The 22818-nt window shown below is 41.7% G+C and overlaps 1 protein-coding gene and 1 pseudogene across 1 annotated transcript in view; both read right to left on the bottom strand.

Moving 5' to 3' along the window:
* Positions 1–22818, bottom strand: part of LOC110535735 (fibrinogen C domain-containing protein 1) — a 163220-nt gene that overhangs the window by 17335 nt on the left and 123067 nt on the right. The window lies entirely within an intron of this gene.
* Positions 9840–10753, bottom strand: LOC149979602 (zinc finger BED domain-containing protein 4-like; annotated as a pseudogene).

The raw sequence follows: 22818 nt of genomic DNA, 5'->3' as shown, positions 1-22818 counted from the left end.
TGTATAGTCACTTCACCCCTACCTACATGTAGAAATTACATCAACTAACCTGTTCCCTCGCACACTGACTCCGTACCTGTACCCCCTGTATATAGACTTGTTATTGTTATGTTATTATGTTACTTTTTATTTTTTACTTTAGTTAATTTGGTTAATATTTTCTTAACTCTTCTTGAACTGCACTGTTGGTTAAGGGCTTGTAAGTAAGCATTTCACAGTAACGTCTACATGTGTTGTATTTGGCGCATGTGACAAATAAAGTTTGAAAAACATTTGAGAGTGCGCTGATCCTGGTGCTAGAGGGGTACGCAGCTGGAGGTTGAATGTTTGAATGGGTACGGGACTATAACAATTTTGGGGACCAATGGACTCGAGAATTTGACATATTCCAAATACATTCACTGTATTTTTAAGACACCCACAGATAACCCAGTAACTACAGTAAATGAACCAGCACAGCCTTCAATGTCCTTTCAGGGTGAACTTGTGTGGCTGTCAGTGTTGTCAACACAAACCCTCTTTGATACTCATGCCTTTTTAGGCATTGATCGCTGCTACTGCCTGATAATCCCTCTGCAGGGAGCATTTTTCAGAGACTGACATTCTCCCGAGCCTGCAGATCACAAGAAACAGAGAACAGGAGAACAACACCGCAGGCAAACAGCTTCCTATTCTGGAATACGTTGTCTTAATTTTGGGCAAATACACTCTGTTGTTTGTGCCTTTAAACATGTGCTGAATTCACTGCCTATTTCATCAAACAAAATTGAAATCCTTATTGAATGATAAGCTAAAGGATGACTGGACATGTGAAACTGTGGAGCTCAAGGATATCTTAGACTACATGCATGATGCACAAACGCAGGCAATGATGTGAGACTGTCTGTATACACTGAGCGGTACAAAACATTAAGAAAACCTTACTAATATTGAGTTGCAGCCCCCCCACCATTTGCCGTAAAATCTAATCAAATTGTATTTGTCACATGCGCCGAATACAACAGGGAAATGCTTACTTACAAGCTCTGAAACCAACAATGCAGTGTTAAGTGTTAAGTAAAACATAGATGCAAATAGTCTGGGTAGCCATTTGATTAGCTGTTCTTGAGTCTTATTGCTTGTGGGTAGAAGGTGTTAAGAAGCCTTTTGGATCTAGACTTGGTGCTCCGGTACAGCTTGCCGTGCTGTAGCAGAGAGAACACTCTATGTCTAATGTGGCTGGAGTCTTTGACACATTTCAGGGCCTCTGACACCACCTGGTATAGAGGTCCTGGATGGCAGGAAGCTTGTCCCCAGTGATGTACTGGGCTGTACGTACTACCCTCTGTAGTGCCTTGCGGTCGAAGGCTGAGCAGTTGCCATAACAGGCAGTGATGGTGCAGCTGTAGAACGTTTTGATGATCTGAGAACACACACCAAATATTTTCAGTCTCCTGAGAGGGAATAGGCGTTGTTGTGTTGTGTGTTTGGACCATGATAGTATGTTGATGATGTGGACACCAAGGAACTTGAAGCTCTCAACCTGCTCAACTACAGCCCCATCAATGAGAATGGGGGTGTGCTCTGTCCTTTTTTTTCTGTATTCAACGTGTCTTGATCACGTTGAGGGAAAGGTTGTTATCCTGGCACCACACGTCCAGGTCTCTGACCTCCTCCATATAGGCCATCTCATTTTTTATTTTACCTTTATTTAACTAGACAAGTCAGTTAAGAACAAATTCTTATTTTCAATGACGGCCTAGGAACAGTGGGTTAACTGCCTGTTCAGGGGCAGAACGACAGATTTGTACCTAGTCAGCTCGGGGGTTTGAACTTGCAACCTTCCGGTTACTAGTCCAACCCTCTAACCACTAGGCTACCCTGCCACCCCAATGCCGCTCATTGTTGTCGGTGATAAGGCCTACCATTGTTGTGTCGTCGGGCAACACTTAATGATGGTGTTGGAGTCGTGCCTGGCCATGCAGTCATGGGTGAACAGGGAGTACAGGAGGGGACTTAGCACACACCCCTGAGGGGCCCCTTGAGTGCTACGTGTCGATAGTCATTTAGGCAGATTACCTTAGTGTTCTTGGGCACATGGACTATGGTGGACTGCTTGAAACATGTTGGTATTACAGACTGAGTAATGGGCAGGTTGAAAATGTCAGTGAAGACACTTGCCAGTTGGTCAGCGCATGCTCGGAGTACACGTCCTGGTTATTCATCCGGCCCCGTGGCCTTGTGAATGTTGACCTGCTTAAAGGTCTTACTCACATCGGCTACAGAGAGCGTGATCACACAGTCATCCGGAACAGCTGATGCTCTCATGCATGCTTCAGTGTTGCTTGCCTCGAAGCGAGCATAGAAGTAATTTAGCTCATCTGGTAGGCTTATGTCACTGGGCAGCTCGCGGCTGTGCTTCCAGAACATCTTCAATTCATTGTGGTATGGACTGCAAGGCAGTGTTTCCTCTGCATTCATTTAAGTGTGGCGCTCTGCCATGGCAGAATCATTGCCGCTACACCAAAATAAACATCCTATTTCTACCAAACAGAGTTTCAATAAAGTTCTGTAAATCACATTCACTTTTCTTGGTAATAGATCATCTGTCTTGGATCAACCCAGTTCTGAAGGTTATTTAGCTCTGTGAGCTGTGGTAGGCAGCCTGCAACTCAAGAAACACAGTGTGCCAGTGACCGGTGTGCAAGTGACCAGTGCTCGATACAGATGCTCTGCAGCGCAAAAAACAATTAACTTGAATCACCTCAGAGTGCTCCTGCCTGAGGAAATGCAAGAAAGGTATGCTAGCTTGTTTGTTTGACTAACGTTAGCTTGCCAACTAGTTAACTACATAAGCTAGCTATAACCTAAAAATTCTACTAACATAATTTAGATCTATAATATTGTTGCCACAATTGTATCGGCATTTAGCTATCCAATACCCACAAGTATGTTGATGATAGAAACATAGTTATCTGACGTTACTAGTCAAGCAAGTTAGCTAGCTAGTTTGTTTGGAACTGTAAGTGCAAGCAAAATAGCTACATTCATCAGTCTTTGATTTGATTTTTTTTCTTTTCTCAGATGAGTTTATTGAAATATTTCCAGACACAGCAGCAAAAGAGAAAGGGAAGGCAGGGACAAGAGTGTCAGGTAATGTTACCTTAAAATCAGCCTGAATTAAACAAAACTTTCTTTAGTAAGCTAACTTTTTAAAAGCTTAAGCTATCGTTTCATAACAAGTGTATGGCTTACTTTACTAGACAGAGAAGAGGCAGAATCTCGGGAGTGAGGTAGGGATGCAGGAGGGACAGAATGGAGCAGAGGAGAGGAAAGCCAGGAGGGGAGATGGAAGGAGAAAAAGAGAGAGGAGAGCTGAGAGAAGGAGAAGAAAGAGGAATAGATAAAAGGCCAAGTGCGCACCACCGGAAATCCGGATGAGACCCAAAGTGGCTTAAAATTGACAGACTGAAGCCGTGCCTATATAATATGCCACATGGTTAGTCAAGGGAGGAGGAGGGGGGGAGGAGTGTGTGTGTGTGTGTGTGTGTGTGGGGGGGGGGGGGCAGGTGGAGAAGACCAGGGAGCAGTTCTGGGCTCGGTTCAGAGAGGAGGTAAAAAAACATGTTTTCAAATGCTGTGATGAAACCAATGTTACATCATGTGTGTTGGATAAACTAAAACAAATAGCTATTAATGGCTTATTTTTTTGTTTGTTGTTGTTGTAATTAAGTCTTGTTGGCCACCAGGACAGCCGAGACTGGAGGTTCCAACACCTGGAGATTCTGGGGGCCTTCAGTGTGTTGGGACCTCAGGTAGCGTTCTCTAGTAAGATGATGAACACCTTTAACCTGACCCCCCTCTCCAGGCATTTTTTGCAAGCGCCAGAGGCTGCTGTGCTGCAAGAGTGGCACTCTTACAAGCAACATGTGCTAGCTGAGGCATTCAAGGTATGGCATGAGTGTGACAATCTTTTGAAAATAACATTTTAGGCCAGTGTTGCTCAACCCTTTTTCCTGTTGAACTACCACTCTGTTAAAATAAAAATAAAATGTTATTTGTCACATGCGCCGAATACAACAGGTATACAACCTTACATTGAAAATAAATATAAGTAACCAATAATTAAAGAGCAGCAGTAAAATAACAACAGCGAGTCTATATACAGGGGGTACTGGTACAGAGTCAATGTGCGGGGTATTTTAGACCAGCCCTCGCTGTTTGATGGGGGCAGTCTTCCCCTGCCTTAGCCAGCTGGCAGCAATCACACTGACCATACCATTGTCTTCCGTTAATTGTGAGAGGGACTTCTCTGCAATGAAACGAGTAAGAACAATTAAATGTGAAAGTAGATCCTCTTTGTCCCTCTCCCTTCTATTATTATACTTTCTGTTACTTCAGGTCAAAACAGACTTGAGGAACAGACTGCAGGGAGAGCATCTAGCCACCTGCATGCGGCTCTCCATCAACGCCCCCCCCCCATCAAGGAGCTCAATTACAGGAGAGCTTTGAAAATCTTTTTCCAAAAGCCCAGAAGAATAAAGTGCTCTGACAAAGACTGTAAACTATGTCAGAACTAGGTTTTTATCAGAACCTGGAAAGAGATTTCCAATGCTCTCTTTTTGTGATGAACATGAATGAGTGGGCTCTAATTCATGTTCAGTCAAATGTTCCTCTGTTCATTTTGTCAAGATAAACGTATTTATTTCATAAATAAGGTCTCTGTTGTGTTTCTTTAGATAGCTGCAGCATTCAACCTTAAATTGCATCCAGTATACTATAACCATTTTACCAATATGTTACTGAGCTCATTTATGGGGTGTAAATTATATTTTAGATGGTTTATTACATTTTTTTTCCTTTTCAAAAGTCACCAGAACTGTCACGCCCTGACCTTAGAGAGCCTTTTTATTTCTCTATTTGGTTAGGTCGGGGTGTGATTTGGGTGGGCATTCTAGTTTTTCTATTTCTTTGTTGGCCGGGAATTGTTCCCAATCAGAGGCAGCTGTCTATTGTTGTCTCTGATTGGGGATCATACTTAGGCAGCCTTTTTTCCACCTTTAGTTTATGGAATCTTGATTTTGTATAGGTGCTGTGTAGCCTGCAGAACTTCGTTTTGTTGTTTTTCGGTGTTCATTTGAAATAAAGTAAGATGTTCGCCTACCACGCTGCACCTTGGTCTAATTCATCGAACAAACTTAACAAGAACCAAGCATTTCAGTGCTTTTACATATTTTGTTTTAGGGGGGGAGGACCCCGGAACCCAACAAAAAAGGGGAGGACCTATCTCAAGGCAAAAAATTTAACATTTACGAGGCATTCATTTGGAAATTAAAACTTCTTGCGACTATCAAACCCGTATCCGGGAGCGTAATCATAGCCTCAAGATCATTACCATAACGCAACGTTAACTATTCATGAAAATCGCAACTGAAATGAAAGAAATATATTCAAGCACAAGCTTAGCCTTTTGTTAACAACACTGTCATCTCAGATTTTCAAAATATGCTTTTCAACCATAGCTACACAAGCATTTGTGTAAGAGTATTGATAGCCTAGCATAGCATTAAGGCTAGCATTCAGCAGGCAACATTTTCACAAAAACAAGAAAAGCATTCAAATAAAATAATTTACCTTTGAAGAACTTCGGATGTTTTCAATGACGAGACTCTCAGTTAGATAGCAAATGATTATTTGTGTAGGAGAAATCGCTCCGTTTTGTTCATCACGTTTGGCTAAGAAAATAATCTGAAAATGCAGTCTCTACAACGCCAAACTTTTTACCAAATTAACTCCATAATATCGACAGAAACATGGCAAACGCTGTTTAGAATCAATCCTCAAAGTGTTTTTCACATATCTATTCGATGATAAATAATTCGTGGCAGTTGGGTTTCTACTCAGAAACAAACGGAAAAATGCTGCAGCTGGAGATTACGCAATAATTGCGACGGAGGACACCAAGCGACCACCTGATAGATGTAGTGTAAAATGGTCAATCTTCCAATTAAATGCCTACAAATACGTCTCAATGCTGTCGACACTATGGGGAAACAATAGAAAGTCTAAGCTCATTCATGGCCCATTCACAGCCATAGAAGGAGTCATTGGAACACATCGCCTTCAAAATCTGGGGCACTTCCTGTTTGAAGTTTCATCTTGGTTTCGCCTGTAGCATCAGTTCTGTGGCACTCACAGACAATATCTTTGCAGTTTTAGAAACTTTAGAGTGTTTTCTATCCAAAGCTGTCACTTATATGCATAGTCAAGCATCCTGTCTTGACAAAATATCGCGCTTAAAACGAGAACGTTTTTTTATCCAAAAATGAAATTGAGAGTTCCAAGAGGTTTAGAGTTCCAAGAGGATTTAAGCACACTACTTATATTTAAACTGCACTTTCCTGTACATTTCTATAATTGTGTTTAGGTTTTAATTAGACCCCTTGAGAATCTCTCAATCTCTCAAAAATAACATTCTTTGCAGTGGCAACATTTAACAGCATATCCATTATCTCAAACTCAATCTGAACATTCAGATAATTGATCATTGGCAATGCCTTCAATATTTTTGTTTATCATTTTGACACATAAATGAAGACTTGTGTCATAATTACTCTTTGCATGGATAAGGTGTTGATGGAATTATTAATAATCAGATAATGAAAGTCATTAATGGCCCCGTGCAGTCAAAAACATGATATTCTTGTGTTTTATATTTCCACACTGTGAGGTTGGAATAATGCTGTGAAATTGTGAAAATTATGATATTCCCCATTTAGTGTAAGAGCTGTTTGAAAAGATTGCCGGGATTTTGTGTCTGTTTTGGTGGGATAGAGTTTTGGCCTGATTGGTGAAATCACCAGGTGATAAATTAGTTAATAGACCAATATGAAAGAGAGTTCCAAACCTCTCTGCCAATAACAACACATTTTCAGTTTTCCCCTCCCAACTCAGACCACTCCCAGACCATCATATCAACATTCTTGCTTGCGAAATTACCTTTTGCTAAGAAGTTATTTTGTTTCTTTCTAACCATTTTAAATTGAAAACTATCACAGTAAGGTAAATTTTTACCCATAAATGATTTGATATTGAGATTAAAACAAAAATGAATGTATTGGACATGTAATTATCAGATATGACTTGAGTGAAAAATACACGTAACATAAAGTTGAGGCAGTTGTTTACATCTCAAAGTAGGTTTGAATAGTGATGCCTACATGTCACTATCGCTGAAGTGGAATGATTATGTAGAAACTGCAAATTGGTCAAATATTTGAAGACTTATTCATTCAAAAATAAGTTTGCATAGATTTTAAGGTGAGAAATTATTGTACTAATTCTCTGTTTGGAGATTGGCCACATTTGATACTCATTGTGGCAGGAGGAAACATTGATCTCTCAACCTGGTTCTGATCACAACTAGACTCCCTTTCTCCTCAGATGCAACATTCCTGGCCATCAATTATTAAGAACACACTGTGCACATCAGCAGCAGCAGCAGGATTCTACTTCTCAGTAGAGCTTGTTCTTGGTAACACATCTAGCTCGGCTGTTCTCCCTTCGCTGTCAGATAATGGCATAGAGAGGGAGGTGAGAGGTAGAGGAGGACAAGGAGGAGGTGGAGGATGAGGAGGAAGAGGAGACACGAGCTGACTTCATAGAGTACATCACACAGATGTCAGTGCCACCCTTGAGAGTCGCAGGTCTAGTTTAGGGGGTCTTTGAACGCCTCTCAGAAAGGGAGATATGGATCCCCTCAGTTTTGTCCTAAATGAATCATCCCGCTATGAAACCTGGGGCCCGCCCTACGTCCCCATATTTTCTAATTTCTGGCTTTCTCTATGGCTTTGGCACCATAGACAGACATACACCACTGCATCAGTATTGATTTGATTTATTTCCAGCGCTTGTCTGCATTGAAGAGGCTCGGGTTTTCTGTGCAGGATTGCTTTGGCAAAACTGTTCTCTGCCTTCAGCGCAGTTCTATGCAAATAAGGGTGAAGATTTAATTAGGCTTGATGCGGCTCTTGTTTTATATTTTACATTCTTCTCTGTGAGAAGAATCCTCCTGGTATCAGCAATTCTGAGGGGAACACTCCCCGGGGAGTCTCCCGAATATCCAGCTAACCTCTGTCATTGTATAACCTCCAGGCTTATGAAATAGCGATTATTCAATTAAAAATAAAGTGCCGTTCTCTGCAAAAGCTGAGCTAATGAAGATTGTACAATAAGGATGGGAAGAGACTCTTCTCCACATAAGAGGGACTGCATTAGAATAATCCTAGATGTCGTCATCACTCACACACTTCTCTTGGATTTAGCCATACGAATAAGCACAATTGCCTCCCTCTGTTCGTACTCCAACTAAACAAATATTGGCCTCCTAGCTTGGTAGTCAACCACTCTCTACAAAGAGTCAATTCATGAGAAGTTGGCCGTTGGTGAACGCTTTCGTCAAACATGGCATTACCAGTGTCCTGTTATGTACAGAAGAATTGAAGTAGCTGAACACCACAGATGGATACATTGTATTTACCACACAAACAGCTGTGTTGGGCTGAGTGATTTATGCACACATTTAAAGAAGACAGTATAATTCATTCAAAGATGATAATTCTCCATCAGTCTATTCACTTATCTCTTGAGATAAATATGACTGGATGCTCAAATCTTTTTGCTGTAAACTCTTCTAAACTATCGGAACTATGACATTCTGAAATTCTATTCTGGTTGTATGATGGCATCGAGAAAAACGCAGAGATACAACCAAGCTAAATTCACTTTTAGGATCATCAGCATCTTATCTTCCATGGCGTTGACCTGATTTGACCTCCTCGGCTAGTCAGGCTTTATCTCCCTCTGAGCACTTGGCAAAGTACACGCGATTAGTCATTACGCCACTCAGATGCAGCTATAGTAAAAATGAGTGATGGCGAGTTCCAGAGGTGGGACCAAGTCATTGTTTTACAAGTCACAAGTAAGTCTCAAGTCTTAGGACTCAAGTCCTAAGTCGAGTCCAAAGTCAAGAAAGACAAGTCCCAAGTCAAGTCTCAAGTCCTAAACTTTGAGTTTCGAGTCCTAAACAAGTCATAAAGCTCTTCACCAAATGTAATACCATTTCATATTTTTAACAAGAGTAAGAGTTAGCATATTACATTTACGCAAATCATGAATGCTTTTAAAAATATATTTATTTATTACTTTCCAAATAAACTTTATATTTCCATGGAAATACATGGGTAGCCATGAGAAAGACACATCAATATGACAACAAAAACAAAATATTGTAGTGCTCTCTCTCTCGCTCTCCCTCCAGATATACTCTAGGCACATAAATCAATCCTGCCATAAAGTTAAAAACATTTATTAAAAGGTACATCAAAACAACTGCTACTGAACTTCAAGTAGGCCTACAATTTCAACACTGGCCTGAATGTCTGAGATAAAACCTGAACATGGAGACTGTGTGTGTGTGTGTGTGTGTGTGTGTGTGTGTGTGTGTGTGTGTGTGTGTGTGTGTGTGTGTGTGTGTGTGTGTGTGTGTGTGTAATGCATAAAAAGTTTCATTTTTTCTCTTTTCTCAGGGCCCTATGATGTATTGCATTTGCAAAAGACCAAATTCGATAAAAGTCTGTCAGTCATTTGTGCACGATGAGGTCGCGGTATGATGCCACCATGGCTGAAGACACGCTCCACCGGAGCACTGGAGGCAGGCACTGCCAAGACCCTGATGGCCACTCGGGACAGTGAAGGAAAATGCTTCATGTTCATTGCCCAGAACAAGAGGGCATTCTGCCCTTCGCATGTGTCAAGGTAGTGACTTAGCTGTAGTGCTTGAGAGGTCCCAACAGCTTTCTTCTGCCTCTTACAGTATGCTGCAAACGGCCCATCTTCTTGTCCAAGACTATGGTCCTCTTGCTCTTCCTCATCAACAAGAAGCACAGCTTGCTCAGTCCCTGCAGCATCTTTCACAATCAGAATCAAAACAATATGTAAAACAATATTTCACTTTCACTCTTTGTGCCACCTGTTCCTTGACCTCCTCCTTGACCAGCACATGGTGCTCCACCCACATCAGAGAAAAAGCCTGATCCAAGGCAGCTGCTTTGAGGTAGACTGGATCTGAAAAGGGGGAAGTGATTCCATCTTGTGTCCTGGCCATTTTCACATTGATGAAAATTCCAAGAAATCTTTTGTTCAGGGATGCCTGGAGACTTCTGACCAGGCCACTCAGGAAATGGACTTGAGGCTTCTGCTGCTCCAGGTGGTGATTCAGGGGCAGGACAGAGGGAACAACAGAACTGATTGTGACTATCTTCTCCCCCTGTGTCATATCTGTTGCTTCTCCAAATGGCTTCAGGATGCCCACCAACTCCTTCAACTTATTCCACTCCCGTACTGTGAACAACAACTCCTTGTGCCCAGCCTTTTCTAGAACATGACTGAGCTTTAGATGGTCATGTTGGATAACTGCCTTCACTTGTCTCAGTGTTTAGTTCCATCTTGTGTTGACCACAGCAGGGATTCAGCCTCAAACACCTCTTTGAGTGTTGTGCTTGTATGCAGCAGTGAGCTGATTTTTGATAACTTTGAAAGAGAAGGAGTCATCACTTTTGTTTCTTTCAAGCCATCTCCCACCACCAGCTGGAGAGTGTGATCATCAAGGTGATCTTCGTCATGTACTTCATCTTCTTGTTCAATGGGGAAGCACACTGTGAATGCTTTTCTCATGTTGGCATCATTGTCACTAATGATATATTTATTTATCTTAAATGCTGTACTCACCACATATGGCCTCAAATTGCTCACAGATTCTTTTGGCCGTGTGTGGGCCTTTGAAGCGGTCACAGGCCAAGAGATTGGACTTGAGCTGTATCCACTCTCCATCTTTCTCCATACAGTGCACAGTGACACCAAGGAACCCCCTCATCTTTCGGTCGGACCAAATGTCCACTGTGACTGAAACAAGGTCTATGTTGCTCAACTGAATTTTCAGTTTTGAACGTCTCTCTGTAGCGAGGTTCTCTACTTTTGATGTCAATGTTCTATGACACACTGGGCTGTACTTACTGTCAACCACTTACAGAAAGTGACAAAAGCTCTTGTTTTCCACAATAGACAGAGGCAAGTTGCAATAACCAGGTTGGACAGTACTGCATTGTTGATAGCTTTGTGCTGTGGATGATTCATGCTGTACTGCCCTACATGGGTCTCCATGAACTGTGCGCAATCGGGCGATGTAGGCTTGTACACAATCACCCAACACACACACACACACACACACACACACACACACACACACACACACACACACACACACACACACACACACACACACACACACACCCCCACCCCCACTCTGCGTGTGGTTACAGTAGGCAACATACAGTATGTCAATGGTTTTAGGAAAAGCAGTAACATCATGCAGTATTTAGGTTACCAACAGCCTAGCCAGTTGTAACTCAATCTTGGGTGCAATGATCACGTTCCCCGCACTGGTTGACTGTGTGGAGGCTCATTGATTTAACATTATGTTAGCCTACATGCTACACTATCACAGTTATATATAGCTGTCGGCTATATTAGCCACGACTTACCGTTCTTTGTGCAGCTTCAAATGTTGAACAAAGTTGGAAGTTGTTGCTCCTCCATCTGTTATTTTCTTCCTGCATGTTTTGCAAGTTGCAATCTGTTTTTTGTTGACTACAGCGTAGTCTTTATACAGTGCCTTGCGAAAGTATTCGGCCCCCTTGAACTTTGCGACCTTTTGCCACATTTCAGGCTTCAAACATAAAGTTATAAAACTGTATTTTTTTGTGAAGAATCAACAAGAAGTGGGACACAATCATGAAGTGGAATGACATTTATTGGATATTTCAAACTTTTTTAACAAATCAAAAACTTAAAAATTGGGCGTGCAAAATTATTCAGCCCCTTTACTTTCAGTGCAGAAAACTCTCTCCAGAAGTTCAGTGAGGATCTCTGAATGATCCAATGTTGACCTAAATGACTAATGATGATAAATACAATCCACCTGTGTGTAATCAAGTCTCCGTATAAATGCACCTGCACTGTGATAGTCTCAGAGGTCCGTTAAAAGCGCAGAGAGCATCATGAAGAACAAGGAACACACCAGGCAGGTCCGAGATACTGTTGTGAAGAAGTTTAAAGCCAGATTTGGATACAAAAAGATTTCAAAAGCTTTAAACATCCCAAGGAGCACTGTGCAAGCGATAATATTGAAATGGAAGGAGTATCAGACCACTGCAAATCTACCAAGACCTGGCCGTCCCTCTAAACTTTCAACTCATACAAGGAGAAGACTGATCAGAGATGCAGCCAAGAGGCCCATGATCACTCTGGATGAACTGCAGAGATCTACAGCTGAGGTGGGAGACTCTGTCCATAGGACAACAACAGTTGTATATTGTACAAATCTGGCCTTTCTGGAAGAGTGGCAAGAAGAAAGCCATTTCTTAAAGATATCCATAAAAGGTGTTGTTTGCCACAAGCCACCTGGGAGACACACCAAACATGTGGAAGAAGGTGCTCTGGTCAGATGAAACCAAAATTGAACTTTTTGGCAACAATGCAAAACGTTATGTTTGGCGTAAAAGCAACACAGCTGAACACACCATCCCCACTGTCAAACATGGTGGTGGCAGCATCATGGTTTGGGCCTGCTTTTCTTCAGCAGGGACAGGGAAGATGGTTAAAATTGATGGGAAGATGAATGGAGCCAAATACAGGACCATTCTGGAAGAAAACCTGATGGAGTCTGCAAAAGACCTGAGACTGGGATGGAGATTTGTCTTCCAACAAGACAATGATCCAAAACATAAAGCAAAATCTACAACGGAATGGTTCAAAAATTAACATATTCAGGTGTTAGAATGGCCAAGTCAAAGTCCAGACCTGAATCCAATCGAGAATCTGTGGAAAGAACTGAAAACTGCTGTTCACAAATGCTCTCCATCCAACCTCACTGAGCTCAAGCTGTTTTGCAAGGAGGAATGGGAAAAAAATGTCAGTCTCTCGATGTGCAAAACTGATAGAGACATACCCCAAGCGACTTACAGCTGTAATCGCAGCAAAAGGTGGCGCTACAAAGTATTAACTTAAGGGGGCTGAATAATTTTGCACGCCCAATTTTTCAGTTTTTGATTTGTTAAAAAAGTTTGAAATATCCAATAAATGTCGTTCCACTTCATGATTGTGTCCCACTTGTTGTTGATTCTTCACAAAAAAATACAGTTTTATATCTTTATGTTTGAAGCCTGAAATGTGGCAAAAGGTCACAAAGTTCAAGGGGGCGGAATACTTTCGCAAGGCACTGTAACAGAAAATAATAATTTGCGGTATCATCTTTCCAAGGGCTCCATCTGAATTCACCCGCCAACGTTCCTCTGTACTGCCACGCACAACTTTTTCTCCACTGGCACAATTTGATTGACTGCTGTCCGATTCCAACTGTAATCTGTTGAATGAAGAGTTGACGTGCTGTACACTTTTTTTAATGGCATCCTTATTCATATTTGGGCTTGGAGGGTATCAAGTCAGTTCAAGTCAAAAGGCTCTAGTCCAAGTTAAATCATGAGTCATTGGTGTTAAAGTCAAAGTCGTGTTGCAAGTCATCATATTTGTGATTCGAGTCTGACTCGAGTCCAAGTCATGTGACTCGAGTCCACACCTCTGGCGAGTTCTCAACTGCATCAAGATGGCGGCGATAGAGATGGCAGCTTTGCTTCTAGTCCTTAGGAAACAGTCCAATATTTTGTTTTTTTATGTATTATTTCTTACATTGTTAGCCCAGAAAACCTCTTGTACCTCTTAAACCTCTTGAAACTCTTGGGGCAGTATTTCATTTTTGGATGAAAAACGTTCCCGTTTTAAACAATATATTTTGTCACGAAAAGATGCTCGAGTATGCATACAATTGACAGCTTTGGAAAGAAAACACTCTGACGTTTCCAAAACTGCAAAGATATTGTCTGTGAGTGCCACAGAACTAATGCTACAGGCGAAGATTAAATTTCAGACAGGAAGTGCGCCAGATTTTGAATGCGCTGTGTTCCAATGTCTCCTTATATGGCTGTGAATGCGTCAGGAATGAGCCTACACTTTCTGTCGTTTCCCCAAGGTGTCTGCAGCATTGTGACGTATTTGTAGGCATATCATTGGAAAATTGACCATAAGAGACTACATTTACCAGGTGTCCGCTCGGTGTCCTCCGTCGAAACTATTGCGTAATCTCCAGGTGCGTGCATTTTTCCATTTGGTTCAGAGGAGAAACCAAACTGCCACGAGTGATTTATCATCGAATAGATATGTGAAAAACACCTTGAGGATTGATTCTAAACAACGTTTGCCATGTTTCTGTTGATATTATGGAGTTAATTTGGAAAAAAGTTTGGCGTTGTAATGACTGAATTTTCGTTTTTTTTTCTTAGCCAAACGTGGTGAACAAAACGGAGCGATTTCTCCTACACAAATAATATTTTTGGAAAAACTGAACATTTGTTATCTAACTGAGAGTCTCCTCATTGAAAACATCTGAAGTTCTTCAAAGGTAAATTATTTTATTTGAATGCTTTTCTTGTTTTTGTGAAAATGTTGCCTGCTGAATGCTAGGCTTAATGCTATGCTAGCTATCAATACTCTTACACAAATGCTTGTGTAGCTATGGTTAAAAAGCATTTTTTGAAAATCTGAGATGACAGTGTTGTTAACAAAAGGCTAAGCTTGTGAGCCAATATATTTATTTCATTTCATTTGTGATTTTCATGAATAGTTAACGTTGCGTTATGGTAATGAGCTTGAGACTATAATTACGCTCCTGGATATGGGATTGCTCGTCGCAACTGGTTAAGTCTTATTATATATAACCGGGAAGAACTATTGGGTATCAGAGAGACGTCAATTTACCAGCACAACCAGCAATACGACCATCAATACAACTTTCCCAAAGCAGATCCTTTGTCTGTACATCCCAAAGCATTTGACCTGATTTCAGAGGCCGACCCAAAACAACACCGCCGGAGGAGAGGGTGCCGGAGCGATCTTCTAGTGAGGCTTCAGATGCGCGCACACCACCCGCCGCTTCCGAGTATATTACTTGCTAATGTCCAGTCCCTAGTTAACAAAGTCGACGAAATCAGGGCAAGAGTTGCTTTCCAAAGAGATATCCAGGATTGTAACATACTCTGTTTCAAGGAAACATGGCTAGCTGGGGACATGCTGTCGGAGTCCATACAGCCAACTGGATTTTCAGTGCATTGCGCCAACAGGAAAACCTATCAACGGTAAGAAGAAGGGCAGGGGTGTATGTTTCATGATTAACGACTCATTGTGTAATTGTAACAACATACAGGAACTCCTTTTGAAAGTCCTTTTGTTCACCTGACTTAGAATTCCTCACAATCAAATGCTGACCTTATTATCACCCAAGAAAACTCTCCTCGGTTATCATCACAGCCGTGTATATACCCCCGCAAGCGGATACCAAGACGACCATCAAGGAACTTCACTGGACTTTATGCAAACTGGAAACCACATATCCTGAGGCTGCATTAATTATAGATGGGGATTTTAACAAAGTTAATTTCTGAATAAGGCTACCTAAATTCTATCAGCATATTGATTGCTGTACACGAGCGAGTAATACACTCGACCATTGTTACTCTAACTTCCGCGATGCATACAAGGCCCTCCCCCACCCTCTTTTTGGCAAATCTGACCATGACTCCATCTTGTTGCTCCCCTCCTATAGGTAGAAACTAAAACAGGAAGCGCCCGTGCTCAGGTCTATCAAATGCTGGTCTGACCAATCAGATTTCACGCTTCAAGATTGCTTCAATCACGTGGACTGGGATGTGTTCCGGGTAGCCTTAGATAATAACATTGATGTATACGCTGACTTGGTGAGCAAGTTAATTAGGAAGAGTATAGGAGATGTTGTACCCACTGTAACTATTAAAACCGTCCCCAACCAGAAACCGTGGATTGATGGCAGCATTCACGCAAAACTGAAAGCACGTACCATCGCATTTAATCATGGCAAGGCGACTGGAAATACAAACAGTGTAGTTATTCCATCCCTAAGACAATCAAACAAGCAAAGTGTCAGTAGACACTTAAGTAGAGTTGCAATTCAACGGCTCAAACACGAGATGTATGTGACAGGGGCTACAGACAATCATGGATTACAAAAAGAAAACCAGCCCTGTTGCGGACATCGATGTCTTGCTTCCAGACCAAATAAACAACTTCTTTGCATGCTTTGAGGACAATACAGTGCCACTGATGCGGCCCGCTACCAAAGACTGTGGGCTCTCCTTCTCCATGGCCTACATGAGTAAAACATTTAAACGTGTTAACCCTCTCAAGGCTGCGGACCCAGACGGCATCCCTAGCCGCGTCCTCAGAGAATGCGCAGACCATTCAATCTATCCCTATCCCAGTCTGCTGTCCCCACATGCTTCAAGATGGCCACCATTGTTCCTGTTCCCAAGAAAGCTAAGGTAACTGAACTAAATGACTATTGCCCCATAGCACTCACTTCTGTCATCATGAAGTGCTTTGAGAGACTAGTCAAGGATCATATCACCTCCACCCTACCTGTCACCCTAGACCCACTTCAATTTGCAACGCAATAGGTCCACAGACGATGCAATCGCCAACACACTGCACAATGCCCTATACCATCTGGACAAGAGGAATACCTATGTGAAAATTCTATTCATTGACTACAGCTCAGCATTCATCACCATAGTACCCTCCAAACTCATCATTAACTTCACTAGGGTAGGGGGCTGCATTCGGAATTTTGGATGAAAAGCATGCCCAAATTAAACTGTCTGCTATAATTAGGGATATGGATATGCATATAATTAGTATATTTGGATAGGAAACTCTCTAAAGTTTCCAAAACTGTTAAAATAATGTCTGTGAGTATAACAGAACTGATATGGCAGATGAAAATCTGAGTAAAATCCAACCAGGAAGTATAGGCTGTTTTTCCATTGGAAGCCTATCCACCATACAAAGACTTAGGACACAGTTCACAAGCTCTGTGCCTTCCTCTACATGTGACCAGTCTTTAGGAATTGTTTCAGGCTTTTACTCTGAAAAAATGAGGGAGATACAGCACTTTCAATCAGTGACCAGTGGAAATTTCCATTCATCAGCCATGCGCCCTGATTGTGAACGCGCCTTTCTTGTTTCTCCTTTCCTATTGACGAAGCTTTTGTCCGGTTGAAATATTATTGATCATTTTAGACAAAAACAACCTGAGGTTTGATTTTAAACATCGTTTGGCATGTTTCTACTAACTTTTATTGTACTTTTTCAAAACTTTTCGTCCTGGAATTAGTGCACGTGCCTTCTGCATTCGGATTACTGGACAAAACACGCAAACAAAAAGGAGGTTTTTGCTCATAAAGAGGGACATTATCAAACAAAATAAACATTTATTGTCTAACATGAAGACCTGGGAGTGCCACCAGATGAAGATCCTCAAAGGTATGTGATTAATTTTAATGCTATTTCTGACTTTTGTGACACTCCTTGGTTGGAAAATGGCTGTATGGGTTTCTGTGGCTAGCTAACATAATCGCAAATTATTGCTTGGTGTGCTTTCGCCGTAAAGCGTTTTTGAAATCTGACACAGCGGTTCCACCTCTTCATCCTACCCCCTCCTTTTTCGAACATTCTGTTAAAAATCGCGCAACTTTTCAGCATCCTGCTACTCATGCCAGGAATATAGTATATGCATATGATTAGTATGTGAGGATAGAAAACACTCTGAAGTTTCTAAAACTGGTTAAATCACGGCTGTGACTATAACAGATCGTGTGTTTCATCGAAAAGCGCAAGAAAAACTGCTCACTGAAAGCTAAAAATAATATCCATGCGTCACTTTCATGGATTGTTAAAAAGGCACAAAATGAATTATGGACCTGCATGCAATTCCTACAGATTCCACACGATGTCGCCATTGTCGTCATTATCCGGGGAGTTTTTTGTTGGTAAATCCAACTAACTGGATTTCATTTCTTCCGGTCTCCGCCAGGATGTTTTGAAGTGCACATTTTCAGCTATTGATTTGAAGACGAGGAGCTATTGAATACACATCGCCTTGTAATCATTTTGATAGATTATAAACGTTTACTAATACCTAAAGTTGGATTACAAAAGTATTTCGAAGTGTTTTGTGAAAGTTTATCGTCAACTTTTTTAATTTTAAAAAATGACGCTGCGTTTTAAAACAATGTTTTTTTCTGATTTACACAGCTTCCATAGATGGCTATTTTGGGTATATATAGACCGATTTAATTGAAAAAAAGACCCAATAGTGATGTTTATGGGGCATATAGGAGTGCCAAGAAAGAAGCTCGTCAAAGGTAATGAATGTTTTATATTTTATTTCTGCGTTTTGTGTAGTGCCGGCTACGCTAAATCTTTGTTTACGTCGCATTCAGGCATTTTGGGGTGTTGCATGCTATCAGATAATAGCTTCTCATGCTTTCGCCGAAAAGCATTTTAAAAATCTGACTTGTTGGCTAGATTCACAACGAGTGTAGCTTTAATTCAATACCCTGCATGTGTATTTTGATGAACGTTTGAGTTTTAACGAGTACATTTAGCATTTAGCGTAGCGCATTTGCATTTCCAGGTGCCTACTTGAGACATCTGCGTCTCAAGTAGGAGCAAGATTAAGGAGAAGTTTATCTATATTTCCATGAAAACACTTGTATAGTTTATCAATGTTTATGATGAGTATTTATGTCATTTTATGTGGCTCTCTGCACTTTCACCGGATGTTTGTTTGAGACAATGCATTTCTGACTACAACGCGTCTATGTAAACTCAGATTTTTGGATATAAATATGAACTTTACTAAACAAAACATACATTGTGTTGTGTAACAACACGTACCCTAGAGAGGTTAAGTTGAGGCCCTGGGTCTGAACCCCGCCCTGTGTAACTGGGTCCTGGACATCCTGACGGGCCGCCCCGAGGTGGTGAAGGTAGGAAACAACATCTCCACTCTGCTGATCCTCAACACTGGGGCCCCACAAGGGTGTGTTCTCAGCCCCCTCCTGAACTCCCTGTTCACCTACTACTGCGTGGCCATACACACCTCCAACTCAATCATCAAGTTTGCAGACAACACAACAATGGTAGGTTTGATTACCAACAACGACGAGACAGCCTACAGGGAGGTGGTGAGGGTCCTCGGAGTGTGGTGTCAGGAAAATAATCTCTCACTAAATGTCACCAAAACAAAAGAGATAATCGTGGACTTCAATAAATAGCAAAGGGAGCACCCTATGACGGACTGGACATTTGGAGCCCTGGGAGTTTTCCCCTGTGGGCCGCTTGACAATTGGGGCCGATGCAACGCAAAATATAAATAACCCCAGCCCCCGCTTAAATAAAAATAACCAAGTGCTGTGTGTCTGACTGTCTCAGGTGAGTGGGCTGCTGGCCCACTGCCATTACGGTTGGATATTACATCTGTCAGCCTATCTCGCCCAGCGATTTACTTTTGGTCCAGTCCATTCTAACTTTACCTGGGCCCTGCCCCTTTCCCATCTCTGTTAAGTGGTGACATTTGGATAAATAGTTGAGTGGAGCAAGATGAGCAAACAAAAAGACAAAAAAAGTAAAGGTGGTCCTGAAAAGCTGAGAGAAGAGTGTCATGTCCTGATCTATTTCACCTGTCTTTGTGATTGTCTCCACCCCCTCCAGGTGTCGCTTATTTTCCCCAGTGTATTTAACGTGTTTCCTGTCTCTCTGTGCCAGTTCATCTTGTATGTTTCCAAGTCAACCAGCGGTTTCCCCTGCTTTTTGCATTCTCCTTTTTCTAGTCCTCCCAGTTTTGACCCTTGCCTGTTTCTGGACTTTGTACCCGCCTGCCTGACATTCTGCCTGCCTTGACCATGAGCCTGTCTGCCACTCTGTACCTCCTGGACTCTGATCTGGTTTTGACCTTTTTGCCTGTCTACGACCATTCTCTTGCCTACCCCTTTGGATTAATAGACATTGTAAGACTCCAACCATCTGCCTCCTGTCTCTGCATTTGGGTCTCGCCTTGATAGAAGAGGTTGAAGTCCCTTGAGGCTGATGTAGCCAAATGTTTTAAAATAACAAATGATTAATTTGGCGCCGTTACCAGTCAATCATCTCAGCCTAGTGAGCCTGAAGGCAGAGAGGAGAGAGAGCAGGGAAAGCAGCCCATTGAGCCCAGCAATACCAGTTCAACTTTTAGTCAAGGTTTTGGAGCTAAAGCGATAAGACAGAATACAATAGGGATAAGATAAGCAATGTTTGGGTTTGGCTAGGTGGCTGTTTAGCTATATCGGGTGCCTTTTGTTGAAACAAGCGCTCGTCAATGTCACTTTTCGTGAACCAACAAATCACAGCCTGGATGGGGCGGGACATTAAAAAAAGGTTGTTCTACAGCACACTTTTGAAATGTTGAACTCATTGTTATGCATGAATGGTTATGATTATTGACAAGTTAGTACTTAGCATTAAAACCTTTTAGATGAACCACCAATGTAGACCATTTTTCTTGTACAAGAATTTAATGACAGAAAAACTACAAAAATTATAAATGTTGGTTGTGTATTTCTTAAACTGCTGTATTGTCCAATTGGAATTAATATTATACTAGTGCTATATAGTATACTATCATCACTATTAATTATACTAACATTATATAATTAATATATTAACATTATGTTATAACTATGTTAACATCCTATTTTTATTTAATGTTATAATATTATACTAATATACTAATTTATACTATTTACTCATCCAGGTTGAGGATAGTTTATCTGCAGTGGACAGATGTAGATTGAGCCACCACAATTTTTGATTATTTTAAGAGGCCGAAGTCAGGGGACCTAGATATGTTTTTTAGTTTCCACCCCCAACAAAATTGTGAAAAGTCTGTGGTGCAGAAGGTTTTCTTTTGTAAAGATGGGACCAATCAGGAAGTGGCTGTCATACAGTGAAGAGAACCATACTTTATTCTGCTTCATTTGTATGGCACTTGAAAAGCCCAGAGAGAACAGTCCTTTCATGAATGGAATGGCAGACTAGAAGCGTATCCATCAGAGAGTGGAAGAGCATGAGAAGAGCATTATGCATAGAGGTTAAGCTGAGGCCTACTTTCTACGGTTCTCCAAAGGTAACATTGAAAGCCTGTCCATCGCCAGTCAGATGTCTGCTCATGGAGAGCAAGTGTGCAGAAGAAGGCAAGTGCTAGAGCGCATTATAGATGTTGTTAAAGGCAAGAGGGGTTTGAGCTACAGAGGCATGCAGTCTGAAGCAGCTTATACACTAGATGACAGCAGCATTGACCATGGCAACTTTTTAGAGATGATACATTTGCTGGGAAAGTATATGTGTATGAAAAAGCATCTCACTGCCTGCGTAGAGAAAAAAAAACTGCTTGAGTCTGGGTCAAGAGGGGTCAGAGGCTCTCTAATCACTCTATTATCAAAGACTACCATCGATAACATCATTACCACCATCCAACACACAATGCAGGCCACCATAGCAAGTGAAATCCATGAAGCTGGTATGTTTTCAGTCCAGGACATTACAACATAAGATCATGCTCTTTCATAGTCAGATATGTGACGAACATCATCCACAAGAGGCTTGTGGCTGTGGTAAAATGCGAAGCATCCAGTGGACAATACCTTGTCCAGGTACTGAGTGAAGTACTGAAAAACATGAAGCACATCAGCAAGTGCATTGCCAATTCTACTGATGAAGCCTCCAGTATGCAAGGCCAGTACAAAGGCTTCTCTGCCCTGCTTTCTGCAAAATCCACCAATCAAGTGCATGTGTGAAGTACTGTATACTTGCCTATGCACACATTTTGAACCTTGTTTTGGCAGACACAACCGAGAGTGGCTTGGCAAGTGGGTCATGTTTTGCTCTCGTTTAACAACATCGCTGTGTTCTTCCGTGAATCTGACCAGAGGGTGAACATTTGGGAGAAGGAGAGCAAGGACCCCAAGAGACAGACGTCTTGCTCCAATTGGAGCGACACGCTGGTGGGCTAAAGACAGTGCCTTAAAGAAGGTCTTTGGAGATTTTTGGAAATCCAGATGAGGGCCTGTATGTTGATGTCCTTCTCACTCTTTCAACCATACAATATAAAAAAAACATCAACACTACTGCACGGGTCAAGGATCAAGGATACGTTGAGGGGATGCTGAAGTATGAAACAATACTTCCAGCTCAGATATTCCTCAGAATATTTCAGGTCACCTCACCAGTCTCAAAATATCTTCAAACAAGTGGAATGGACATTCTGTCTGTGCACCGTGTGGTTGTGTCTACAGAGGAGCAGCTGAAAGGAATGGCAAGACATTTTGAAAAAGTCAAGGGCAGCTGCAGACACATTTGTTCAGTGGGCTAACAGGAAGTCGCAGGGATGGGATGAGGAAACAGAGCTGAAGTTAGAGACCACTCTGCCAACGAAAAGGGCTTGAAAGAAGAAAACCATTTCTGGAGAGATGCCACAAGATGAGACTTTTACTGGGGCAGAGAGAGCATACAGGATTGGTGTCCATAATCAAATTCTGGATACAGTTATAGATGGCATCCATCAGCGATTTCTGAGTAATGGCACTTTGCATGCCGACATGGCTCTTCTGGACCCTAAAAACTTTAGTCAGATAACATCCAGTGCCAATGGCCTTCCACAGACAGCCCCCAACCCCAAGAACTAAGCAAATGTTTCATAAAATTTGACAGCAGAGCAATGGTGTCCAATTTACATAGTGAACTCATGAGTCTGGCAGAACA

This window comes from Oncorhynchus mykiss, chromosome 11, assembly GCF_057628025.1.
Source record: "Oncorhynchus mykiss isolate SJ-2025 chromosome 11, ASM5762802v1, whole genome shotgun sequence".
NCBI lineage: Eukaryota > Metazoa > Chordata > Actinopteri > Salmoniformes > Salmonidae > Oncorhynchus > Oncorhynchus mykiss.
Note: the sequence above shows the minus strand (reverse complement) of the source record. Positions and strands in the feature narration are given on the sequence as shown.